At 40.4% G+C, this 25,544-nt stretch overlaps 2 long non-coding RNA genes across 2 annotated transcripts; one reads left to right on the plus strand and one right to left on the minus strand.

Moving 5' to 3' along the window:
* The first annotated feature begins 4 nt into the window (after positions 1 to 4).
* LOC132657916 (uncharacterized) lies at positions 5 to 25,205 on the plus strand. The gene is made up of 2 exons (XR_009596716.1): positions 5 to 189; positions 22,132 to 25,205. It is a non-coding gene; the product is annotated as an uncharacterized LOC132657916 (long non-coding RNA).
* Positions 14,837 to 24,164, minus strand: LOC132657917 (uncharacterized). The gene is made up of 2 exons (XR_009596717.1): positions 23,984 to 24,164; positions 14,837 to 21,889 (listed from the first exon to the last, which is right to left on the minus strand). It is a non-coding gene; the product is annotated as an uncharacterized LOC132657917 (long non-coding RNA).
* Positions 25,206 to 25,544: the final 339 nt, after the last annotated feature.

Raw genomic sequence — 25,544 nt, forward strand, 5'->3', positions numbered from 1 at the left:
CTCTAAATTCGAGGGCCAGCTCTCCATTGAGCAAGGCTGAAAGCAAGTCACTTGGAGGCCTGTTTCCTCCGCAGGTCCACTGCCACATCGGTGCCCTCCACCCCCGCCCCCGTGCCTGGGACTCCGCGGGACTCCTGGCACCAGATTCCCTTCCACAGCGGGGACAGTCAGTCACCGCTCCTACCAACGGTGAGTTAAAAGGCGTCTGTTTATGAATACATTTTGCCAAATCTGAGTGGAGTGCGGCGACGGAAGAGGGCAAGACAGGGAAAGTTGTGCTGAGACAGACTGGGAGGCTTGGGGCTGACTTGGCAGATGACAGGTTTTGTTAAAGATTTTTAAAATAATGTTGCTTTAAGAACAGAATAGAAAGCCAAGCCAAGAAACATCAACAGTAAGTTTTCTTCCTTTCCACCCCCCACCCCCACCCCCTCCCGCAAAAGATATGCTGAAGCCAGGTTTAATTTTATGTCAGGAAAGAATTCCCTCCAGAGACTTCCCTGGCCGTGGTTCAGTTGAGGATAATGTTTTCCAGCCATGTTTCCAGTCTCTCAAAGACTGAAAGGAAAACGGGCAAACAATCTCGAAGCCTTCACTTTGAAGCAGCAGGGGGCGCTGTTATGATAAAGAAACCGCGGGTGGTTTCTTGGACCGAGGTGATGACTGAAATTATGGCAAGGTTCTCTACCTTTTCTTTTCAGGACCAGGGAGTACCTAAAGAATAAAATATTTACAGATGCTAGCAAATTTTATGCCTCTGATTTTAATGCAAAGACTTCATGTTATATTTTACATCAAAAAGGAAGAAGTTCCAGCATCTGCAAAACATAAAAGTATTTCATGATTACTTCCATCACCGTGTAATAAAGCATATCTCATACAATTATTGCAGTCCCAAAGTCCCCGATAGAAGTGGATGTTTAGAATTGGACTTCCAAGGCATAAAAACGAGCCATTGTAACCACCTTACCAAAATCCACCTACCCTTACCATATAAGATATATCAATGCTGCCCAGACTGCTTCTGTCCAGTAATTCTAGTTTTTAAATTACTTGGGCCCATTTAAAAATTAAGGGAGAGGTTGGGAGGCCACACTCACTGATTATCATTAGAAACAATGTTTGCTCTGTTTCTTATCAGGTTCTTTTAAGGTCCTACATTAAAACACACAGTGTGACTTCACACACAGTCAAGGAGTAAATGATTGTTATTACATGTAGACTATACTACCTGTAACTGTGTTATTATGAATGTTAATGCATTTTAGCTAATTCTCATGGCCCCCTACCTCTGATTACTTATTTCATTCTAGCATCAACAGAATCCTTAGGCATAAAACCTTCTGGAGCTAAAATTCTACAATTTCTCATACACATTTCTGTGAATGTTGCTTATACATTGTTAAGAATATCCCCAGGAGCAGTAAAATAAGCTTCTAGGGGAGTTAGTTAAGGGGATGCTGAAGTTCAGGGAAACAGTCCCAGAGAAGAGAGAGGTGATGGTGAATCGGCTGAAACATAAAGGATTTAACAAGAGAAGAGGCATCGTTCATGGAGGAAGTTGAAAAATCAGAAGACCTCTCCAAACATGTATATGGGTAACATAATACCCCAAGGGCTTCCCTGATGTCTCAGAGCGTTAAGAATCTACCTGCAATGCAGGAGACCTGGGTTTGACCCCTGGGTTGGGAAGATCCCCTGGAGGAGGGAATGGCAACTCACTCCAGTATTCTTGCTTGGAGAATCCCAATGGACAGAGGAGCCTGGTGGGCTACAGTCCATGGGGTTGCAAAGAGGCAGACAGGACTGAGCAACTAAGCAGAGTACAGCACATACTACTTCAAAGACTAATATATGATGCAAGGAATTCTATTACAGTAGAGTGCCTCAGATTTTCAGAGTGAATATGGGAAAATGACCTGAGAAAGAAATTGGTCAGAAAATAGACTATTAAGGGACTGGCAAGAATGGAGTCTACAAACAAGAACGATGCAATATATACATATATATGTATGTGTGTGTGTGTGTGTGTGTGTGTGTGTGTGTACTGCTTATGGCAACCCCAGTATTCTTGCCTGGGAAATCTCATGAACAGAGGAGCCTGGTGGGCTGCAGTCCATGGGGTTGCAAAGGGTCACACAAAACTTAGTGACTAAACAAACAACAAATAATGGAGGTGTGAAATTGTTGAGGGAACAGAGACAGAATTAGAAGTAGTTCAAACATGGCCTAGTCTTCCCTCAGAAGCATTGTGAGAGAAATTACTCTTAATATTCTCCAGTTCATGAAATACTTTGCATTTCTGCTCTAGAGAAAACAAACATATCAGCCATTTCCAAACATGGACAGCTTACATAATATATCTCCTAATATATGAATCAGCAGAGTTCTCAGTGGTTCTGGAAAGTTCCAGATCATCCTGAAACTGGTTAGATACTCATTCTAAACTGATCTGAGTAGCAGCTGCCATACATCTTCACTTCATTTTTATATTGTGAGCCTCTTTGGGTCAGAACAAGACTGCATTTCTGCACGTCCTCCGTGGGTACCTCTGACCATGTTCTGATCCCCAGAGGGTTCAGTAGGGACATTAGTGAATGGTGCTACCTGTCAGATTATCAGTAATAAATCAGTAAAGGAAGGTTTGCTTTGGTATCAGTTTGGGGTTGAATTTTGGTTGAACTTTGTGTGGAGCGTCTGTGAATTTAAATGAGTTTCCACATGAACCTACTTTAAAAAGCAGTGCTAACTCAACAAGAAACATAAATCCTTTGTGTTTCTCAATCGTTCTTCCCAATTGTACGATAGAAAGTGAAGTCGCTCAGTCATGTCTGACTCTTTGCAACCCCATGAACTGCAGCCTACCAAGGTCCTCTGTTCATGGGATTTTCCAGGCAAGAATACTGGAGTGGGTTGCCATTTCCTTCTCCAGGGTATCTTCCCAACCCAGGGATCGAACTCCGGGTCTCCCACATCGCGGTCAGAAGCTTTACCATCTGAGCCACTCTGCTGGATAGTAGGTCTCCTCAGGTATCAATGTCATAGTTTTCCAGTTGTTTTCAGATAGTAAGGGCTTCCCTGATAGCTCAGTTGGTAAAGAATCCTCCTGCAATGCAGGAGATCCCAGTTCGATTCCTCAGTTGAGAACATCTGCTAGAGAAGGGATAAGCTACCCACTCCAGTATGGCAACCCACTCCAGTACCCTTGCCTGGAAAATCTCATGGACAGAGGAGCCTGGTGGGCTGCAGTCCATGGGGTCACAAAGAGTCAGACATGACTGAGCTACTTCACTTTCTCTTTCCAGTGTGCTTGGGCTTCCCTGGTGGCTCAGCTGGTAAAGAATCCACCTGCAGTGTGGGAGACCTGGGTTCAATCCCTGAGTTGGGAAGATGCCCTGGAGAAGGGAAAGGCTACCCACTTCAGTATTCTGGCCTAGAAAATTCCATGGACTGTATAGTCCATTGGGTCACAAAGAGTCGGACACAACTGAGTGACTTTCACTTTCACTTTCAGATATTAAGCCACAGTCCAGCCATTCAATTGGAGTTTATCTTCACCTTCTACCTACTGCCAGTCCAAGTATGAACTGATGCCCTACCTGATTGTGGGGCTATTTCAAGGGTACCACCACCTGTGTCCCCCTTCTAGGATTACCCTGCAGGGGTGCTGAGCTGAGAGATGCACAAGGAATGGGAAGTGCACCAAGCCAGCAGGACACCACCATAATGTCTCTGCCCTTGTGAGTGCTGCTGCTCTGGACTCAGCCTGGCCATTGATGTCCACTGTGAGGCAGGCTCCAAATTCTAACTCTGGGGGCTAGAGGTATGAGTTCTTTGAGATCCAATGATTTGAGAAGTTGGAAATCCATGTTCAGCTCTTGTCACTGGCCATGTAGCTGGAGTGTGGTGGGGAAACTGTCTTGGAACTGGGGTGAATCAGCCTAAATTCATTCAAACCCGCATCCACTTGACCCACAGAAATTTCCTTTCTTGGCCGTTAAACTGAGTGCCCCAACACTATCGCCTCCCTCTGGCCCTTTCACCAAGACTCATCTTCCCTGCTCCCGTGATAAATTCAAGTTCTTTTCCTCAGCAAATGCCCAACTCAAGGACCAAAGGATACAACAGTCTTTATGAATAATTCTCTTAGAACCTCTAAGGAAGTTTTTAGGGAGAAAGGCCAGGTATCCCCATTTCCATTCCCCATGGGAAGGTAGTTGCCTCTCATCTCATGCACACTCTGTTCTGTTGACCCTTGGGCTTACCTCCTCACTCCCTAGCTGCCAGTTTTTTAGTGTAGCAATGTAGCAGAGGGCTTCCCAGGTAGCTCAGTGGTAAAGAATCTGTCTACAAAGCAGGATTGATTCCTGGGTCAGGAAGATTCCCCAGGAGAAAGATACGGCAATCCCTTCCAGTACTGGGAAATCCCATGGACAGGGGGAGCCTGGCAGGCTACAGCCCTTGAGGTCACAAGAGTTGTACATGGCTTGGTGACTAAACAACAACAAAATGGAGCAGATGGAGGCTGGTAGTAGCTGGCCACACCCTTCACCTCTTAGGAATATTGAGTCTGACTCCAGTGTCTATCAGTGCAGTTACTGAGTTTTGTCCTTTCCCTTGAGTCTTAGTTGCCAATCTCGGGTGTCCCACTGATAGAATAAAATGGAAGTAAACGAAGTTCTTTGGAAGAAAGAAAATATAGTGTAAACATAAATATTTAGGACAGCTATTTGGAATCATTTGGGCCATTCTTAAGAGTTTTCATTATTATGTATTACAATAACTTCATTTTCATATAACAGATAAGAACCAAATGTTTATCACAAGTCAGACATAATGATAGACTTTGGCACTGCAGAAAAGAAGACATAGCCCCTGTTCTTTCAGAGTCCTTTACTATTGCGTAATATTTACAACACAGCATCCTGATGCTAGGTAAGCTAAGGCAACTAACAGCAGACGGAGGACATGCTTCTACAGAAGTCGGGGTAGATTTCAAAGAAGAGACATCATCTGATGTGGCTTTTGAAAAATGAAAGCCATCAGTCATTAGGTAGGAAAAAGAAAATAGGGGAAAACATCTCAAAGAGAGATAATAATGGCATGTGCAATGACAAAGACTCAGCACATATGCCTTTGGAGGGTGTGCTAAGTCACTCAGTCGTGTCTGACTTTGTGGCTCTATGGACTGGGGCCTGCTAGGCTCCCCTGCCCATGGGATTTCCCAGGCAAGAATACTGGAGTGAGTTGCCATGTCTTCCTCCAGGGGACCTTCCCCACCCAAGGATCTTCCCCAAACTCGCATCTCCTATGTTTTCTGCAATGGCAGCCAGGTTCTTAACCACTAGCACCACTTGGGAATCCTTTGGGGTGGAGTGACGCCAAAAGATGGGCCTAGCAGAGCCACTTGAATCGAAACTGCAGGTGGCTTTAGATCGTCTGTTAAGGAGTTTCGGGTTTTTCTACATGTGAAATGGGGAATATCAAAGGTTTTAAAGCAAAGGGCCAGCTCAAAGAATGCTGTGTTTATAATAAGTCTCTGACCTCAAAGTAGACTAGGATAAGAAAACAAGGAGTTAGGAAATAGTTGTGATCACCTGGGGGGAATTGGTGAGTGCCTGAACTCCATGTGCAGTGTCAGGAAGAAAGAGAAGAAACAGATAGGAGAAAACTTTCAGAGGAGAATGGAATTGAGAATGACTCAGTGATTTTAAGCTTGGGTGTCTGGGTACATGGAAATAGTCTGCTAAGATAAGGAGGAGTACAGGAAGATCTGGCTGAGGAGGAGATAAGGGTGCAGCTGGGGACATGTGACACTGGAGATGAACTGTGGGAAAGCTAGGAGGTATTTGGGCAGGAGTTCAGGAGAAAAGTCTAGGTTAGATGCGGGAATAATCGGTGAGCAGACGAGGCTTGAGCCTAGGTGAGTGACTGTGAGAATACCCAGTGAAAGTATGTAGAAAGAGAGCAAGATGCTAAGGATAGAACATTTAAAGGGCCACAAGGAGCGAGAAGGGAGATCTGGAAAAGGGGTGAGAAAAAAATCATTAAGAGAAGAAATCAAGACACAGCCTCTCTCAAAAGCCAAGGCCAGGGGAATGTCAAACAAGACAGAAGTAGTTCCAGTGTTAGATGTTAGAGAAAACTATGCAGAATAAAAACCAAAAAGAAATGGTTATGAGATAAAGAAATTGCGAAGTACTTGGGTGATGCTAGCTTTAAGCAGACTGTGTTTTTCTTATGTTTAGATAATTGAAGTGAGTATCTTAAAATAGGTGTTTTAGAGAACTTTTAGATGTCTCTTATTTCAGAAATCTCTGGAAATGCTGATTTTTCCGTTGACCATGAAATGTGCTTATATCCTTACATTTTTTTTTCTTTAGGATAAACAATTTTTTACCAAATAAGCAAAAAAAGGCATTCTTTTTTTGTTTGTTTGTTTTGAAGGGGTAAACTGTATATGAAAATGGCCATTAGTGAAAGGGTTGGAATTGATAACAGCAATTTTTCTCTGTAGGAAAGGAAATAACTTAGATTCAGGAAAAGTAGCTTGCTGACAAGGCAGTCAGTCACATGGCTCCCTGAAGGAAGTTAAGAGACTAGTTTTTTAAGGTCATAGTTCTATGAAAAGTGAAGTTGAGGCTCACTTGAATAAAGTTTTCTTTGGTTATACTGAGTGGACTGTCAAAAAAAAAAAAATCCAGCAGAAACACAAAAGGCTGAGGTAGTAATGCCTCTCTCCATGCTACAAGCTTAGAAATGTCAAGTTAAATTATTTGCTGGAAGAGTAAATATCTTGAAATATGGTAAGAAAATGCATAAGTAGAATTTATTTAACACTCTATTTCCATTCTATGCATGTAAATGCATATTTTCTTGAACAAAACATCAAAAGTAAAACTTGAAAAAATATGGCATTCTCCTTTTGTGAAGCCTTGGATCACAGGCTCACCATATAAATATACATTATGTTTTCTTATATTCATGTAATTCCCTGGTGGCTTAGACGGTAAAGCGTCTGCCTACAATGCGGGAAACCCGGGTTCAATCCCTGGGTTGGGAAGATCTCTTGGAGAAGGAAATGGCAACCCACTCCAGTATTCTTGCCTGGAAAATCCCATGGACGGAGAAGCCTTGTAGGCTACAGTCCATGGGGTCGCACAGAGTCAGACACGACTGAGCGACTTTACTTTCTTATATCCATAGATAACACATTGTCAAATAAAAATGATACCTTTAGATTATTGCTACTCAAGACAGTATCTTGTGATATATATGGACTTAAAGAGGATGAAGGAGAAAGGAGATATTGATAAAATTAATTAAACACCTACTGCAGGCATGTGCTGAAAATTCTGGTAATATTCATGACAAGTTCTGTGAGTTGTGTCCAGTGCTCAAAGACGTTGGGTGTATTCCACTTTGGGACAGGTCTTCTAAGCTCCCTAAGCCCTACTCTGTTTATTCAGTCATAATGCAATTATCAAAGACCGTGAATCCATTCTCATTTTGAGTCAGGGATAACTGGGATCTAAGAATAAATAGGGGCTTCCCTTGTGGCTCAGATAGTAAAGAATCCACCTGCAATGCAGGAGACCTGGGTTCAATCTCTGGGTTGGGAAGATCCCCTGAAGAAGGAAAAGGCTACCCACTCCAGTATTCTAGCCTAGAGAATTCCATGGACTGTATAGTCCATGGGGTCACAAAGAGTCAGACACGACTGAGCAACTTTCACTTCGCTTCAAGAATAAATAGAGAAGAACATGTTAAAAGATTATCTTGGCCCCTCACTATGGATTGCTTTGTCTCTTACGGTTTCATTTCTTAACTGTCTTTTGGAAAGCAAGCCTGTTTAACAGTCATAAAGACATGGGAGTCTACCTAGATAATTTGCCTTTTCCTTAAATTGAACATTCCTTTATAACCTCAGAGATTTATCTATGCCTACATTCTACCCAATGTGGAATCTCTCTGACACTATGAAGCATCTGAATTAAATATCTAGGCCTGGGCACCACAAATACCAGCCCACTTTCACCAGTTAGCTGTATACTGAGGCAGGTTGGTTAACCATTTAAAGTAAAATTGGGATGATTAAAATTCCTTCTTTGGGGGACTAGTATCACAACTAAATGTGATACTATTTTTATAACATACTTGGTATAGTGTTCTGAGCTTAAATGATAGTTGGGAGAAATATAGACTGGGTTTCTTTCAGTTACCTGGAACTTATTTTTTTTAACTTTTTATTTTGTATTCGGGCATAGCTGATTGGAGACCCGGGTTCGATCCCTGGGTTGGGAAGATCCCCTGGAGAAGGAAATTGCAACCCACTCCAGTATTCTTGCCTGGAGAATCCCACAGACAGAGGAGCTTGGCAGGCTACAGTCCATGGGATCGCAAGAGTCGGACACAACTTAGCAACTATACCACCACCACTACCATAGCTGATTAACAATGTTATGACAGTCTCAGGCAACAGCAAAGGGATTCAGCCATGCATTTACATGTATGTATCTTCCCCCAAACTCCCTTCCCATCCAGGCTGCCTGGAATTAATATTTTAAATAACAGTCTTTCCCATTTTCAAAATGTCATCATGTTATAATTCCTTTCCATCGATCAAGCCAAAATCTATCTTATTCTTGCTTTTTCCCACTAATTCTGTCCTCTGGAACACCATAAAATAAATCCAGTTTTCAAGTATTTCCATTTCATTCAATACGGAACTGTCCATTGTTGGGGAACCAAATGAGCAAGACATCATTTTAGGCTGAAATAATCTCAGGTAATAGAAGAGAGAAGATACAAATAATATATCTGCACAGTACACTATTTAAAGTGTGTAGGGGTCCAGAAATATACAATGTGCATTCAATTATTATACAAACAGAATATGGGTAAAGACAGGAAGAAATTAATTATTGGAACACAAAGATAGAGATGAAGCCTGTGCTTGAAAAAAATTTTTGGAAGAGGAGTTGTGCTATGCCCTGAAGGATGTGTAAGATTCAAAAGCATCCTGAAGGAAATTGCATGTGCAGAAACTCGCAGGCAATGTTCAGAAAACAATTCACCTCAACACTGCTTCTACCTCCAACCAACTACTTTCTATGAGAAAAAAAAAATCTTAGGAAAGAAAATGGTGTGTGTATATAATTTCCATTTCCTGTTCAACTTTTTTGTTCCCCCCTGCGGGTTTTGCCTTCAAAACACGTCTGCTGTCTGACTTCATATCACCACATGCACCGCTACCATTCTAGCCCAAGGCACTGTCCTGTCTTTTGGATCCCAACAGTTTCTGACATGGTCTTCCCATTTTGGCTTTTTGTGTGTGTGTGTGCCTCTAGTTTGCTCTACTTTATGTCCAACATAGCATCTGGATGTCATTCTGCTCAAGCATATGTCAAACCATGTCATTCCTCTGCTCAGAACCCACTGAAGCTTTCCATCCCATTCAGAGTGGAGAGTGGCATTCTCTCCACAGTAATCTCTCAGGACCCATGCTCTCCAGCCTCACGGTTCTCTCTCTGACTCCATCTCCTACAGCTCTCCTCCTCACTCTGTCTGCTCCAACAACTCAGGCTTCCATCCCATTCCTTGAGCTTCCCAGACTTGTCTCATTTCAAATAATTATGTGCCATATGCTTAATTATCTGCTGGCAAGTTTTCTCTTTTCAGAATGATTCCTATTGCTTGTAATAGGTTGGTCTACAGTAAAAACTAGTTCTCTTTGTGATTTGAAAACACTGTCTACAAACTCCATTATTAAAACACATTTATTTTTTAAAATGTATCCCTGATGCCTTACCAATTTTTTATCATGTGGACCCTTTTCAGCTTTCATCCTCTTGCTGCTGCTCTGTGCGACCCCATAGATGGCAGCCCATCAGACTCCCCCATCCCTGGGACTCTCCAGGCAAGAACACTGAAGTGGGTTGCCATTTCATCCTCTTAAATTATCTTTATGGTTGTACATGACTAACACCTCCTTTCTACTTGAAAGTCTCTCCCACTTTTTCTTCGAAAGTACTGGTCCCTCGAAAAAGGTCCTCCCTCCGTGAGCGCTCGACAGTCTCATTCACTAGATCATCCTCTTCATTCCCAGCCCTTCTGCAGTTCACAGAATTCTATCTCTGGTCCTCTGCTCTTTGTACGTATTCAATCTGGGAAATCTCATCCTCGCCCTAACGCAGATCTCCAACTATACACTGAGTGCTCCCAACCTGAGCTCCAACTTCCCTCCTGAGCTCTGTTCCCAACTGCCTTCCAGCAAGCTGTTTCAATACGTTCCAGTGTCATTTCAGACTTAATACATCCCAAATTGGACTCATTAAATTTCTTTGCAGTTAGCTTTTCAAGCAAGTCAAACTGTCAGTTAATGTACCACTAGCCATCTAGACACCATTTTGTAAATCTCCAAGTCCTTCTCTGCCACATTCATTTTCTTGCAAAGATTCTTAGAAGGCATCTTTCCAAGCCCACAGTCTGCATCTTTGAACAAAAGAGTATGTGTAGCTTAACACAAATATATCCCTAAAATTAAAAGCTACATTCTGCGTCCAACAGAACAGTCTTCAGCACCCTAAAATGATAGATGTGGATTCTGAATACCAAAAAATCTGAGTTTATAGTCTGGCATTGCCTTTTGTGGCTTTAGGAAAGTTAGTAAGCTTTCTTGAATCTCAGCTTTCTTATCTGCCAAGTGAGATAATAATGATTACTTCACACATTCTTTGGGAAGATTAACTGAAATAAATAATATGCTCACCCCTAGTGACACACTGATACTTTTAAGAGGCACTCAAAATATTTAAAATCTTTCATTCTCTCCTATCAAATGACGCAATTATACTGGCTTAAAAATTCCTTTGTTCAAATATGTTTGAAATGTGATCCCATCCCTTAAAGAACAGGTTGTAAAAGTAGTCCAGCTGTGATTTTTTTTAATTTACATTTTTATTTTTACTTTATTTTATTTTACAATACTGTATTGGTTTTGGCATACATTGACATGAATCCGCCACGAGTGTACATGAGCTCCCAAACATGATTTAATATTGAAAAAGCCAAGCAGAGGGAGTCAGCTGAAGAGCGTAATTCACCTGATTCACAAGCCATCTGATGTTATCCGGAAGGTACCAGTGATCTTTTCCATGTCATCTTATTACAAAATGGTATGTTCTCTTTGTTTTGTTCTGTGGAGTAATAGGTGTTTGTTCTTAGACTAAGATCATTGGAATTCTCCAAAACAAGTGAATAGAATTAAAGAAGCAGATTGGTAGTGATTTAAAGCCTAGATTCTGAGTAGAGCTGCCAAAATTCAAATCCACCCACTAGCTATGTAGTCTGAGGCCAATTATTTGATTTCTCCATGTCTCAATTGTAATGTAGAGTTGCTGTGAAGATTAAATAACATAATGAATTAAAGGACAGAGGAAAGATCCATTTAACACAGCACTAAAGAGCCACTGATAAAGAATTCACTTGCCAACGCAGGAGACACAGGTTGGATCCTGGGTTGGGAAGATCCTCTGGAGAAAGAAATGGCAAACCACTCCAATATTCTTGCCTGAGGAATCCTACAGACAGAGGAGGCTGGCAGGCTATAGTCTTCGGGCTATAGTCCATGGGGTCACAAAGAGTTCGACGCAACTTAGCGACTAAACAACAACAAATGAGCCGCTGAACACATGTCCTCAGGGAGTGAGCAAAACCCGGAGGTTTCTTCCATAAGAAGAGAGCAGGATTTCCCTGATTTAAGGGAAATACCAGAGTTATTATTAAACAGTAAGTATGACAATTGACAACTTTAAGACATCTAAGAGTTCTTAAATATTGATTTTAAATATTGTTCTATATAATCTCATTCTGCAGGTTCTGAAGTAAAGTCAAGTTTCTTATTTAGTGCATAATTTAGAGCACTAAATTTAAGCTTTTTAGGGCAAAGCTATTCTGTACTAAAAACTCATGTTATTATTTATTTCCATCCCTCTTTATCATTCACACACAGTAACAACCTTGTCCTTGGGCCTATGATTCCATTAAGGAACACCATTATTCACTTCATTGAACTTGTCATAATAATTTGTATGGTCCTAAAAAGAAAGATGTAACCCAGATAGGGCCTGAACTTCCTAAGTTTGTATTTTCAAACCTATGAAATAATGGCAAGTATCACAAGCAAGGAAAGAGACTACTGCTGAGTTTCAAGAATGATTTTAACTGAATAATGATAACCAACTGTACTGCAGTCACCATGATCCTTTCACCATTAGCTTCAGTTCAGTTCAGTCGCTCAGTCGTGTCCGACTCTTTGCCACCCCATGAATCACAGCACGCCAGGCCTCCCTGTCCATCACCAACTCCCAGAGTTCACTCAGATTCACCTCCATCGAGTCAGTGATGCCATCCAGCCATCTCATCCTCTGTCGTCCCCTTCTCCTCCTGCCCCTAATCTCTCCCAGCATCAGAGTCTTTCCCAGTGAGTCAACTCTTCACATGAGGTGGCCAAAGTACTGGAGTTTCAGCTTTAGCATCATTCCCTCCAAAGAAATCCCAGGGCTGATCTCCTTCAGAATGGACTGGTTGGATCTCCTTGCAGTCCAAGGAACTCTCAAGAGTCTTCTCTAACACCACAGTTCAAAAGCATCAATTCTTCGGCACTCAGCCTTCTTCACAGTCCAACTCTCACATCCATACATGACCACTGGAAAAACCATAGCCTTGACTAGACGGACCTTAGTCAGCAAAGTAATGTCTCTGCTTTTGAATATACTATCTAGGTTGGTCATAACTTTTCTTCCAAGGAGTAAGCATCTTTTAATTTCATGGCTGCAGTCACCATCTGCAGTGATTTTGGAGCCCAAAAAAGTCTGACACTGTTTCCACTGTTTCCCCATCATTTCCCATGAAGTGATGGGACTGGATACCATGATCTTCATTTTCTGAAAGTTGAGCTTTAAGCCAACTTTTTCACTCTCCTCTTTCACTTTCATTAAGCGCTATTAGCTTACTATAAAACATTTCACTGTCCTCTCTCCAAAACTCCCTTCTTACAACAAACAAACTCTCCTACTGACTCTATAATTACTCACCACTAGATTCTCTTTTGGCTACAGGCTTCTCACTAAGGTAAAAGAATTACACTCTCTGAATTATTTGCCTTATACCTCCACAGAAACCCAGATAAAGTTGGAGCATGGAATTTTAGCATCCAACAAATAATCCCACTTCCTGACTTCACCAAGCATGTTAGCGGCTATAGATACCAAGCTAACTAAATTTGGAAAATCAGTTCTATCCTCTACCTGCTCAAACAATCGTTTTCACCATGTAAAGATATTCCTATCTTTTCTGTCACTACAACTTTACTATGAGGTAGCCACTAAAATGGGAAATAAAGTCTAACTTTAGTAATGGCACCCCCCAGGTGGATCAGACCTACCTTGAGCAAAATTAGTTAATTGTTTTGTGTCTCAGTTCAGGAGGCAACAGCTAGAACTAGACATGGAACAACAGACTGGCTCCAAATCGGGAAAAGAGTACATCAAGGCTGTATATTGTCACCCTATTATTTAACTTATATGCAGAATACACCATGTGAAACACTGGGCTGAATGAAGAACAAGCTGGAATCAAGATTGCCGGAAGAAACATCAATAACCTCAGATATTCAGATGACACCACCCTTATGGCAGAAAGTGAATAGGAACTAAAGAGCCTCTTGATAAAAGTAAAAGAGGAGAGTAAAAAAGTTGGCTTAAAACTCAACATTCAGAAAACTAAGATCATGGCATCCCGTTCCGTCACTTTATGGCAAATAGATGGGAAAGCAATGGAAACAGTAAGAGACTTTATATTTTCGGGCTCCGAAATCACTGCAGATGGTGACTGCAGCCATGCAATTAAAAGACGCTCGCTTCTTGGAAGAAAATTTATGACCAACCTAGACATCATATTTAAAGGCAGAGAGAGACATTACTTTGCCAACAAAGGTCCATCTAGTCAAAGGTGTGGTTTTTGCAGTAGTCATGTATGGATGTGAGAGTTGGATTATAAAGAAAGCTGAGTGCCAAAGAACTGATGCTGTTGAACTGTGGTGTTGGAGAAGACTCCTGAGAATCCCTTGGACTGCAAGGAGATCCAACCAGTCCATCCTACAGGAAATCGGCCCTGAACATTCATTGGAAGGACTGATGCTGAAGCTGAAGCTCCAATACTTTGGTCACCTGATGCAAAGTTCTGACTCATTTAAAAAGACCCTGATGCTGAGAAAGATTGAAGGCCGAAGAAGGGAACAACAGAGGATGAGATGGTTGGATGGCATCACTGACTGAATGGACATGAATTTGAGCAAGGTCCAGGAGTTGGTGATGGACAGGGAGGCCGGCATGCTGCAATCCATGGGATCACAAAGAGTTGGCTGCAACTGAACAGAACTGCACTGACCTTCCTCATCTGAAAATGCATATTGAACAATACTACCTATATCACCATATTATTGTGAAGATGAATTGATGTAATTTATACATAATGTCTGGGACAGTACCTTGCATACATTAAGTGCTTAGTAAACTACTACTACTATTGTTATTTAGCTTCCCAGGTGGCTCAGGTAAAAAATTCTTCCCAGGTAAAGAATCCACCTGTCAGTGCAGGAGCCACAGAAGACTCAGGTTGGATCCCTGGGTCAGGAAGATCCCCTGAAGAAGGAGATGGCAACCGACTCCAGTATTCTTTCCTGGAAAATTCCATGGGCAGAGAAGCCTGGTGGGCTACAGTCCATGGGGTCACAAAGAGTTGGACACAACTAAGCAACTGAGGACACACACAGTATTGTTATTGTTTCCATTTTATTTAATTACTGGAAATAAAGCAAGCTAAGACACAAGCAATATGGAATGCCAGGATATATGAAAACCTTCAAATATATTGTTTTAAACAAGAGTCCAGGCTACTCAGCTAAAGAAACCTGAAATCTCTGCAAGCTGTAGTAGTATACCTCAAAATCTAAGTACAGTGAATACTGGACAGGAAGGACAAAAATAAATAAAAATAGAAATTCAGTTTCAAACTGTGCTTTACAAAACAATAAGTGACATTTTTCACATGAATGAATTTTGCATTTTCATCCTGGAAATGTTTTGTGGTAGAAGGATTTTGACTTTTCTGGTCCCAATCAGGGATAAATTACTCCCAGCAGAGAGAGGAACCTAAGTACTGACATGAAAAGTATTCACCTAAGTGTTAAGCACCTCATTCTCCCCTTCCTCTCCTAGGATAGAGTCCACATTTGGGCAACTGCTCTGAGTTCTTTTTCCCTATTATAATGCTGTCCCTATTATAATGCTGAGTAAATACAGTCAACAAGATTAGGACTGTCTCAGATTTTGGAACCAATTTCCCATGTCTTGAACTGACAAATTTTCTGGTTTCTTCCAGAACCTGTTTCCTCCTTCAGTCTTTTCATAAGCCCTAAGCATATGTCTTTTAATCATCTCTTCTTCAAACAAGAACTTATTTTCATCAGAAGGAAGGAAACTACTACTTCATCTGAGAAAGAGTTGATGAGATTATGTGGCTAGGAAATGCCTCTATTTGCTTAAAACATGACAGCAGTCCTCATCTTCTGTATGTGTCTGACATACTGTTTACTGCTTATCAGGTGGATAAGCTACTGCAACATTTTCCTTTAGATACCAGAGATTTAAATGGTAGGACCTTAAGGGCGAAAACAAAAACATTCCTTGATTATTCCACCAGGGGAGCCTTCAGGTAGCTCAGAGCCATATGAGGACAGTAATCAAGCTAATATGTAAGTAACAGGTAATATAGCATGTGCATACTTGCTAAGTCACCTCAGTTGTGTCCAACTCTTTGTGACCCCAAGGACTGTAGCCCACCAGGTTCCTCTGTCCATGGCATCCTCCAGGCAAGAAAACTAGAGTGGGTTGCCGTGATAATATATGCCAATATGGTAGATAGTATAGCATAACTGACTGCAAAACCAAGTACTCTAGAGTAATTTATTATAAAACCTTACCTTCCATTCCAAATAAACTTTCAGACAATGTTAAAATATACTCAACATTATAATTGGCCAGGAACATGAGGAATGAAAAGAAGCTACTGCTCTGTGGTAATCTGAATGCAAGATCTTCTCTGTAGAAAGTTGTCACTGCCTTTAAGTGATAAACTATTTAGAGGGAAGGAAAGAGAAAAGGAAGTCTCTCTTGACTTAGCAAGAAACTATGAGTGAATAAAAATTAAGTTTAAGAAGTAAACAAAAAGAAAATAAAGTGTTAAAAACTGAAAACAGAGTAAAGATTAGACCATGAAATAAATAATTTTATTCATATGATCTGGGAGAGAAAGAGAGACGATGAAAGGACATATGCTTAGAGGTTATGGAAAGATAGAAGGAGGAAACAGGTTCTGGAAGAAACCAGAAAATTGGTCAGTTCAAGACATGGGGAAATTGGCTTCAAAAGCTGAGACAGAGAAAGAGAGAAGAGATAAAAAATGCCTTACATTTTATTGCACAGTATACTTCCCAGAGCATCTGGCAAAAGCTGTCTTTCTTCATTCCTACTTCCAACACTAGATTTTCAAATGAGCCTATCTCCTTCCTTACTGGAAAATGTCTAGAATCTAAATATAGATGACCTCAGTGATCCCACTGACCTCCAGTCAGGCATTTAGAAGGCCTTCTCTGGAGAGGATTACTGAGAATGGGGGCAGGAGAGCATCATGGCCTAGGAGTGTTTCCAGAGATGGAGCTCAGTGTTAGGCTTGAAATAAAGGCAAAGTCGGGGAGCAGAGGACATTCTGGAGGACTGAACAGCATAAACAAACACTGAGATGGGGGGAGGTGGCTGGGGGGGTGGGCACGAAGTACCACTGCTGGGACTGGTTGCATCCTTTGGAGTTTCTTAACCATCAGCCTAAAGAGATGGGATTTTTTCTTTGTTTATACCATCATAACCTGTAGGCTGAGACGAAGATTTTGAACTCTAGATAGGTATTATGAAAGAAATATTTTTGAAAGTTTACTTTGATGATAGAGTGCAGGAGGGCAGAGGGGAGAGGAGACCAAAACAAGACCTTATTTCAAGAACCCACGTATGAGATGATGCATTAAAATAAGGTGGTATACTAAATTATTGGCTTAAGTGTAGAAGTAGTGGATCAAGAGACTATAAAGAAAAATGGCATGGCATTGTGGGTGGAGGAGATCGCTCTATTTGGTGGCTATTTTGTCTCTCCTTTTATTGTGTTTATTTGAAAGACTTTTTGGCACTTAATTACAGCTGCCGAAGTGTGCTTTCTTAGGAATGCTTATCTTACCTTTCCTGATTTAATGGTCTTTTCTCTCCTATCCATCACCAATATTATCAAAAAAGCACTGCTATATAACAACTTCTAGGTGATTTCCCAATTTCTCAGAGGAGATTCTTGTACAATATAATTCAGTAGGAGAAATATCTGCAACCTACATGTCTATGAATTCTCTCAGATTGCTGACAAGCAGTTAAACATTTAGAAAACATCTTCATTATAGAAAGAGGCATCTGAAGTTATCCTCAGTACCAACAAAGAATGAGGACTGCAAAGCCAAGGATACAAGACCACAGATAATCTGAAAAATATCATTTCTGAAGCCCTGATTGGAATCAACACAGATAACAAGGCTTTTATCTGAATTCCTTCAACAACAACAACAAAGATCTTGAAAAATCTTTTACACAGTTTTCTGTTGATAAAAAGAAGGGAGGAAGTTTCATATTTTCCTTCCATCCCAGATATAAAGGGCAAAGTGAAAAGGAGGCAGAGCTCTTGAACACCAAGGAATATAATGGACCTATCCATAAGAGACATTGACTCCCTGACTCTGATTTAGTTCCAATTGATATCACTAGGATGTCTACAGTCATCTGAACAAGTGTCACCTGTCCAAAGAGGACTCATAACCATGATCAGTCTCCCTACCACCACAAATATGGAGCTTCTCCAAGGGCCTTTTATCAGACTGCAGCCAATTATAGGAGCTAGCATCTTGAAAATTGTTCTTGAAATCCTCCTCATCCTAACTCCTCACAAAAAAATCAGTGCAATTCAGACAAGGTCCTCAATCACTGTTAAGCTTGCTCTGAAATATACTTTGAATTCATCCATTCCTCTCCATCTCCACTGCCTCCATCCTCTTCCAAAGCACTATGACCTTTCAAGACTGAGGAAATGAGGTCCTTATTTTCTCCACATCCAGTTTTTCCTTCTCTAATGCCTTCTTCATACAGAATTCAAAGGATTCCTTTTCCTTTTTTGTATCCTATTTTCTTGTATCACTGTCCTCACTGGCCTTCTCTCCATCCTTGACCACAACCTTGCATATACTGTTCCTCCGTGTTTAGCCACAATCTGCCAGTTCTTAGAAGGACCATTCCAGACATCACCAAATACATGAGGTTCCCTGGTTAGTTTCTTCTGTTTAGAATTCATCTGGCTACATAGTACAAATTATCCTCTAGTCTAGTCTGTGATTTCATATATATTTATATACTTATTTGCTTAATGTCTTCCTCCCCTGCAAATGGTTGAGGCCATGATAGCAGAGACATTTTTCCCTGTATCCTGGAGGCATAGGGCAAGTCTAGCATAGGGCATGAACCCAATAAATGCTCAATAAATAAATAAATCTAAAATGTAAACTCCAGCAGGGTAATAGTTATCTGTCACTGGTTTACTATTGTATCCTGATTGCCAAGGGATATGTATCTGATAAACTTTGGTAGATATCCTCAAAGTATTAGTTCAGTAAGTAAGTAAGTAAAGAAATAAAGAAACTATTTTCCCATTAATAGCTATTCCATTGAGAGATAGGCCTAATTACAGAAAATTCTTTCTCAAAGTGAGTTGGAGTCTCTGTCTATCACTTCTATGGTTTTGCCCTTTAATCTAGACCTGACTACATAAAGTACAGTTAGTTCCTTTACAGCATGAAGTTAAGACACACCAGCTTCCCTCGACCATCTTCAAGCGATGGCATGACTTTCAGACTTTTCCTTACTCTGCTTGTTCCCTACGTATACTGTAGTTTTATAGTTTTTTCTCTTGAAGTGCATTGTCCCAAACTGTACCTGGGGTATGTACTATGATATTATTATCCCCATATTTTCATGCTGGATATTTTTACTGGAAGTGCTTAATTACACACCCTGGCAGGCAGGCTCTAGTATTAATTTATATTGAATTTTCAGCATGCTATTACACCCCAGGAATGCAGTTAAATCAGGTCATCTATGTCTACTACTTATGCATTTAATTTTGTGTACCTAAGTTAAGATTTTCCACTTATCCCTAGTAAATAACAATGAGATTTAACTCTCACTTCCACACTCCTGAGATCTCTTTGAGTCCCAGTTCTGTCATTCAGTGTAACTACTCTCTGTCTGCTCTCTGTCCTAGTTCTGTCATTCAGCGTACCTGCTGTTTTTTGTCTGTCTCAATTTTATGTCACCCAGCACCCCCAAAATTTTGCCTGTACCCTCATTCTTAAAACCCTTGTTCCTATGAGAAATCATGCTAGTACTCTGTCATCTTTCTAACTGTTCTCTCTTAGTCTCCTCTGAGGCTTTTCTCTACTTACTCATTCACCTATTCCATTTGATAGGTCATGAAATAAAAGTTTTCTGAGCATCTCCCCTGTGCCAGAGATTGGGCTAATATCCTGGATGGAAATACAAAGATGAAGAAGACACAGCTTTTTTCTTCAAATTAATTTCCCAAAAGTTCCATGGCCTTCACATATTACTGGGTGATTGTACCTATAATAATTGCCAAAAACATATATTCTGCTAAATTCTAAACCAATGTGTCCACCTTTATAATCTTTCCTAAGCTCTAGATGTTTATTTTCAATATTTTACTAGGCTTCACTTAATTATCTGGCAAAGCTAATTCAAACTCATCATGGCCAAAACTTAACTCATTATTTATCACTGCCTCCAACCATCTCTAACACTTTCTATATTCCTGATCTTGATTGATGTTATCTTCATTTGCCTATCAGCTAAACTAGCAAGTTAAAATTCACCCCAGATTTACTATTATTTACCTTTCACATAAAGTGGGTCATTGGGTCTTGTCAATTCAATCTCATAAATAACTCAAATACCTCTCTTCCTCTACAGCTGCTATTTTAGTTATCTTCTATCAGATGGATTATTTTTATATTCTTCTAATTGACTTCCATACTTCTAATTCCATTCTTTCCAAGTACACCCTCGACATTTCTGTCTGAAAAGAAGAAGAAATTAAGGCATTTTTATAACACATGTATTCTATATCATAGTAAAGTGAAAGTGTTAGTTTCTCAGTCGTGCCTGACTCTTTATGACCCCATGCACTGTAAGCAGCCAGACTCCTCTGTCAGTGGGATTCTCCAGGCAAGAATACTGGAGTGGATAGCCAGTTCCTCCTTCAGGGGATCGTCCTGACCCAGGGATTGAATTTGAGTCTCCCATGTTGCAGGCAGATTCTTTACCATCTGAGCCACTAGGGAAGTCAACCGCATATCATAGCAAGATTTCAACAAACAAAAAAAGAAAATGGGGGCAAAGCCAAAATAAACTAGAAAAATACAATGGATCTGAAGATCATATCTAAAGCTTATTCATTCTTACCAAGGCTCTGATCTGCTCTAAGTGCTCTGCATGTGCTGTCTCATTCCATCATGGATGCCCCTATGAAGACTGGTAAGGAAACTGAAAGGTTAACACGTCCTGGCACTGCGCTACTGACTTAGTAGATCTGAACCCAAGATGTCTGTCTCTAGAACTCATGCTCTTAATCACTCACTGTGTTGCCTTCTAAAAATGAAATAGAAGTATGAAAGTTATTCCATGAAATTTTATATACTTGCTACAGGCGATCAACAGACTAACTCTTAACTGTCAAACAGCCAACACAAAGAGGAAAGAAAACAGACACAAGGTTCATAATGTTGGAAAGTAAAAACAAACCAGTTACCCATGGAAAACACTGCAATGCTTAATGCTAAGACCAATTTTGAAAAATGGAGGCACATTGACGTAAGCCAAGTTGGCTGCTTTAAACTGTCAAGTTCTCTTGGTAAGATCTATATAGCCTCTGATGGTCAGAGTAAATGAGGAGCCACACCAGGCCATGTTGGTATATTGTGATGAGAGCAAGTCTCAGCCTAAATTCTGACATTATTTGCAGCATATAGTAGCAACATGACAGAAGAAAATACAGTCACACAACCTTAAAAATCTAGTGAAGTTTCAGCTTCCATGTCAAGCATGTTGCAAGAATGACTTACTCAAGCCAGATGTAGTAATTGTAATGCTGCATGAAAACTGATCAGATTATTGGGTGAAGGATGCTCTTTCAATGTTGCTAGTATTTCATGATATCAGATGGTGAGGGTTTAATGTATCCATCTCAAATTAGACATATTCCTTACCACAAAGATCAGAAAGAAAATAAGCCCATCAGTTCAGTTCAGTCGCTCAGTCGTGTCCAACTCTTTGCGACCCCATGAATCGCAGCATGCCAGGAATCCCTGCCCATCACCAACTCCAGTTCACTCAGACTCACGTCCATCGAGTCAGTGATGCCATCCAGCCATCTCATCCTCTGTCGTCCCCTTCTCCTCCTGCCCCCAGTCCCTCCCAGCATCAGAGTCTTTCCCAATGAGTCAACTCTTCACATGAGGTGGCCAAAGTACTGGAGTTTCAGCCTTAGCATCATTCCCTCCAAAGAAATCCCAGGGCTGATCTCCTTCAGAATGGACTGGTTGGATCTCCTTGCAGTCCAAGGGACTCTCAAGAGTCTTCTCCAACACCACAGTTCAAAAGCATGTTTTCTAGGCCAAAAATAAGAATAACAAGTAAGTATCATTGTAGCTTAAATGACAGTATTCATATATGAAAGAATCTAGTGACTAATGGTTATACAAAATCTACAGGTAACAGAAAATGTGAAGGTACAAAGCCTTGCCCACCATGCACCATCCAGGGTCCAGAATCTTGTTTTTAAAAAACATTTATTTGTTAAGGTGCTTTGATTATACCTATTCTTACCTTTTTTGTATTGTCTTTTATTTAGCTGTCAAAATATGATAAGGAAGCATGGGAGCCACCTTGCTGTCCCCTAATACTACAAGGACCTTTAGGACTTCTGTGGACAGTCTTCAAGGAGTCTCTGATCCTACTGAACACGGCCATAAGCTTCAGTGCAAATAGATATTCTACTGCTCTCAACAGATCTTCAAAAGGGACTTGGCCTGCCTACAATATGATGCATTTTTCTGTACTCTTTTTTTTCTCTTCCAAGGGACACTTGTTGGTCTCCTTGACAATAGTTTTGTATTACTCTTTGGGGTTCCCTGGTGGCTCAGAGGTTAAAGCGTCTGCCTGCAATGCGGGAGACCTTGGTTCGATCCCTGAGTCAGAAAGATCCCCTGGAGAAGGAAACGGCAACCCACTCCAGGATTTTTGCCTGGAGAATCCCATGGATGGAGAAACCTGGTGGGCTACAGTCCACGGGGTGGCAAAGAGTCGGACATGACTGAGTGACTTCACTTCACTTTCACTTTGGGTAGGTATTCTCTTCTCTTCACAATGGCAATTTCAATCTTTGTTAACCTGGTCGAGAACTCTCCTTTTCAACCTTTCAGAGCTTTGTGAAGAGCACTAAATAAACACTTTTCCGAAAAAGCTCCTCTAGTGTGTGAACACCAGTTACATTAGGGTGGGGGCTCACTGAATTTGGAGTCAACACTGGAAACATGTAAGAAGAGAAAACCTTTCCTTTCCCATGTTTTCCTCCTTTTAAACTTAGCTTCATGCTTGGGACCCCAAGAATCTGAATGAAGAAAGCGAAAAGGTCAAAACCACATCATTCTAAATACATAGTGATTCAAATACATGTAGAGAACTGTAAAGAAGCTCATGCAACTAGCAGCAAACTACAAATGCTTAGAAGGGGATTTATCATGTACAAATTGTGGATCCATCTCCATTGTCCTGGTGGCTCCAACCAGGGAATATGTCTGTCCCCTTGTTGACATAGGCCATGCTAGAACAAAGAAAGTTGATGACATAAACACATCCTTTTCCCAGCACTTGAGTGTGTGTGATTTAACCTTTAACTCTTGCTTGTTGATGTAGGTGAGATGTCAAATACTTTCTACTGAGCTGTTGGCAACTCTTTAAAGTGTTTTCATCACTCTTGCACTAAGATGAGTCCAGGGTCAGTCTAACCCATCATTGTAATCTCATTGTAATCGAGTCACCTCCCCCACCCTCTCTTTTCTTTCTCTGCCACTTCCTCCAGACCTCAACAGGAAAGCGGTGACAAAGACCAGGGATCAGCCTGGCCGTCACTGTAAATCTGCAGTTACTTCAAGTGTTGCTTCCTGTTTTTGAAAAACTACATTCCTAGCACGGAATAGAGACTGAGGTCTTGTGACCAACTGTGAACAAATGATGTAAACTGTGACACAAACAATAGGGAGTCCATATCAGATACTGTAAGCCAGTTTTCATCCTCCTTTAATTCTTTAGACTTAGAAATAAATCCTCTTACTTCCTTTAGATCACACCTGCCATAAAAAGAAAAAACCACGCTTTTTACCCACTTCACACCTAAACCCATTCCATCTTTCCTGAGGCTGAACCTAAACCCATCTTGTTTACTCAAAGATTTAAATGGACATATTTCTATTTAATGTTTAAGCCAAAAGTATAAAGTTCTTGCTAGTTTTGTCTTTGCAAGACAAAATCCTTGCACCACCAAAAAAGGGGAAAAAGCATAAGAATTCTCAGCAGTGTAATTTCATATATATTTTTTTCTTAGTAGTCATTCTTGTTATTTTAGAGCTAGTAGACAATTCTGCTAAAAGAATTGACACTTTAGATGAGAGCAAAATAGCTGCACATATATATATAACACATACCTGGAGAAATAAACTTGAATAGACTAGATACTACCATCAGCATTTTCGTCATTTCAGTCTGGAGCTTGCACTCATTTCTTGGAAAGGAAATTTCTGTCTCATTAGAGAGAAATGATTATGCCAAATGTACAAAAATAACAGTGGGAGGTGGTGGTGGGGGTAGGATGGAGGAAGGTCACTGCATGACTCAGAGAGGTTTGGCTTCTATAATTAATATTTTTAAGCTATTTTACTTCATATTTGAAATAGAATTATATGATTAGAAGGGGGAAAAGTTACACACAGCTAAAATGGGGTTTCTTAATCACGCACATACATGTAGTACTATCATATAGCAAAATTGGGATGTGTCAAAACTATATATATATATACATATTTATATAGATCTGTAAGTACATACAGACATACATATAATCATACCTAGCTAAAGTAGGGTATGTCTTTTATGGTTTATTAAGCATAGATTTCTATTTTATTTACTTATTTATTTTTTTGTATGTGATTCTATACTAAAAAAGCAATATTCTGAAGGCTATTGTTATGACAAAGTAAACACTACTCATTTTACATAAGCAAACACACTTGCCAAGGTAAATATCCCATTACAGTCAAAATGGAGCCAACATGAGTGTATTAAAATTAGCCAGAAATTTTGGAGGAAAAAGCAGGAAGTTGGGTGGGATGGAGAAGCTGCATATGAATGGAATGGATTACACAAGCCCGGTTTGGGGAATCACAAATTCCAAGTGCTTCCATGGAGTCCTCGACTTGGCTAAAAATAGCTTTGATGTACAATGACTTAGTATATTTATTTTTATTGAAGTATAGTAGATATACAATGTTGTGTTATTTCAGGTGTACAGTGAAGTGATTCAATTATACATATTTGTGTGTGTATATATACATATTATTTTTCAGATTCTTTTCCAGTATAGTTTATCCAAGATAGTGAACATAGTTTCCTGTGCTATATGGTAGGTCCTTGTTGTTCATCTGTTTTATATATGGTACTGTATATCTGTTAACCCTGATCTCCCCCCTTCCCCTTCTGTAACCATAAGTTTGTTTTCTATGCCTGTGAGTCTATTTCACAAATAAGTTAATTTGTATCATTTTTAAACATAAAGATCATTTATCATTTTTAAATCATCTATGCCACATAAGAAAAAATTATCTCAGTTGAACTATCTTCTTGGCAACTCAATAAAAACTTTGTTTGTTTTAATTCATTCATTCATTTCAATTGTGGGCTAATTAATTTACAATATTGTGGTGGTTTTTGTCATACATTGACGTGAATCAGCCATGAGTGTACATGTATCCCTCTGTCCTGAACCTCCCTCCCACCTTCCTCCCCATCCCATCCCTCTGGGTTGTTCCAGTGCACCAGCTTTGAGTGCCCTGATTCATGCATTGAACTTGGACTAGTCATCTATTTCACATATGGAAATATACATGTTTCAGTGCTATTCTCTAAAATCATCGCACCCTCTTCTTCTCCCACAGAGTCCAAAAGTCTGTTCTTTATATCTGTGTCTCTTTTGCTGTCTCACATATAGGG

The sequence above is a fragment of the Ovis aries genome, chromosome 16 (genome assembly GCF_016772045.2).
Source record: "Ovis aries strain OAR_USU_Benz2616 breed Rambouillet chromosome 16, ARS-UI_Ramb_v3.0, whole genome shotgun sequence".
Classification (NCBI taxonomy): domain Eukaryota; kingdom Metazoa; phylum Chordata; class Mammalia; order Artiodactyla; family Bovidae; genus Ovis; species Ovis aries.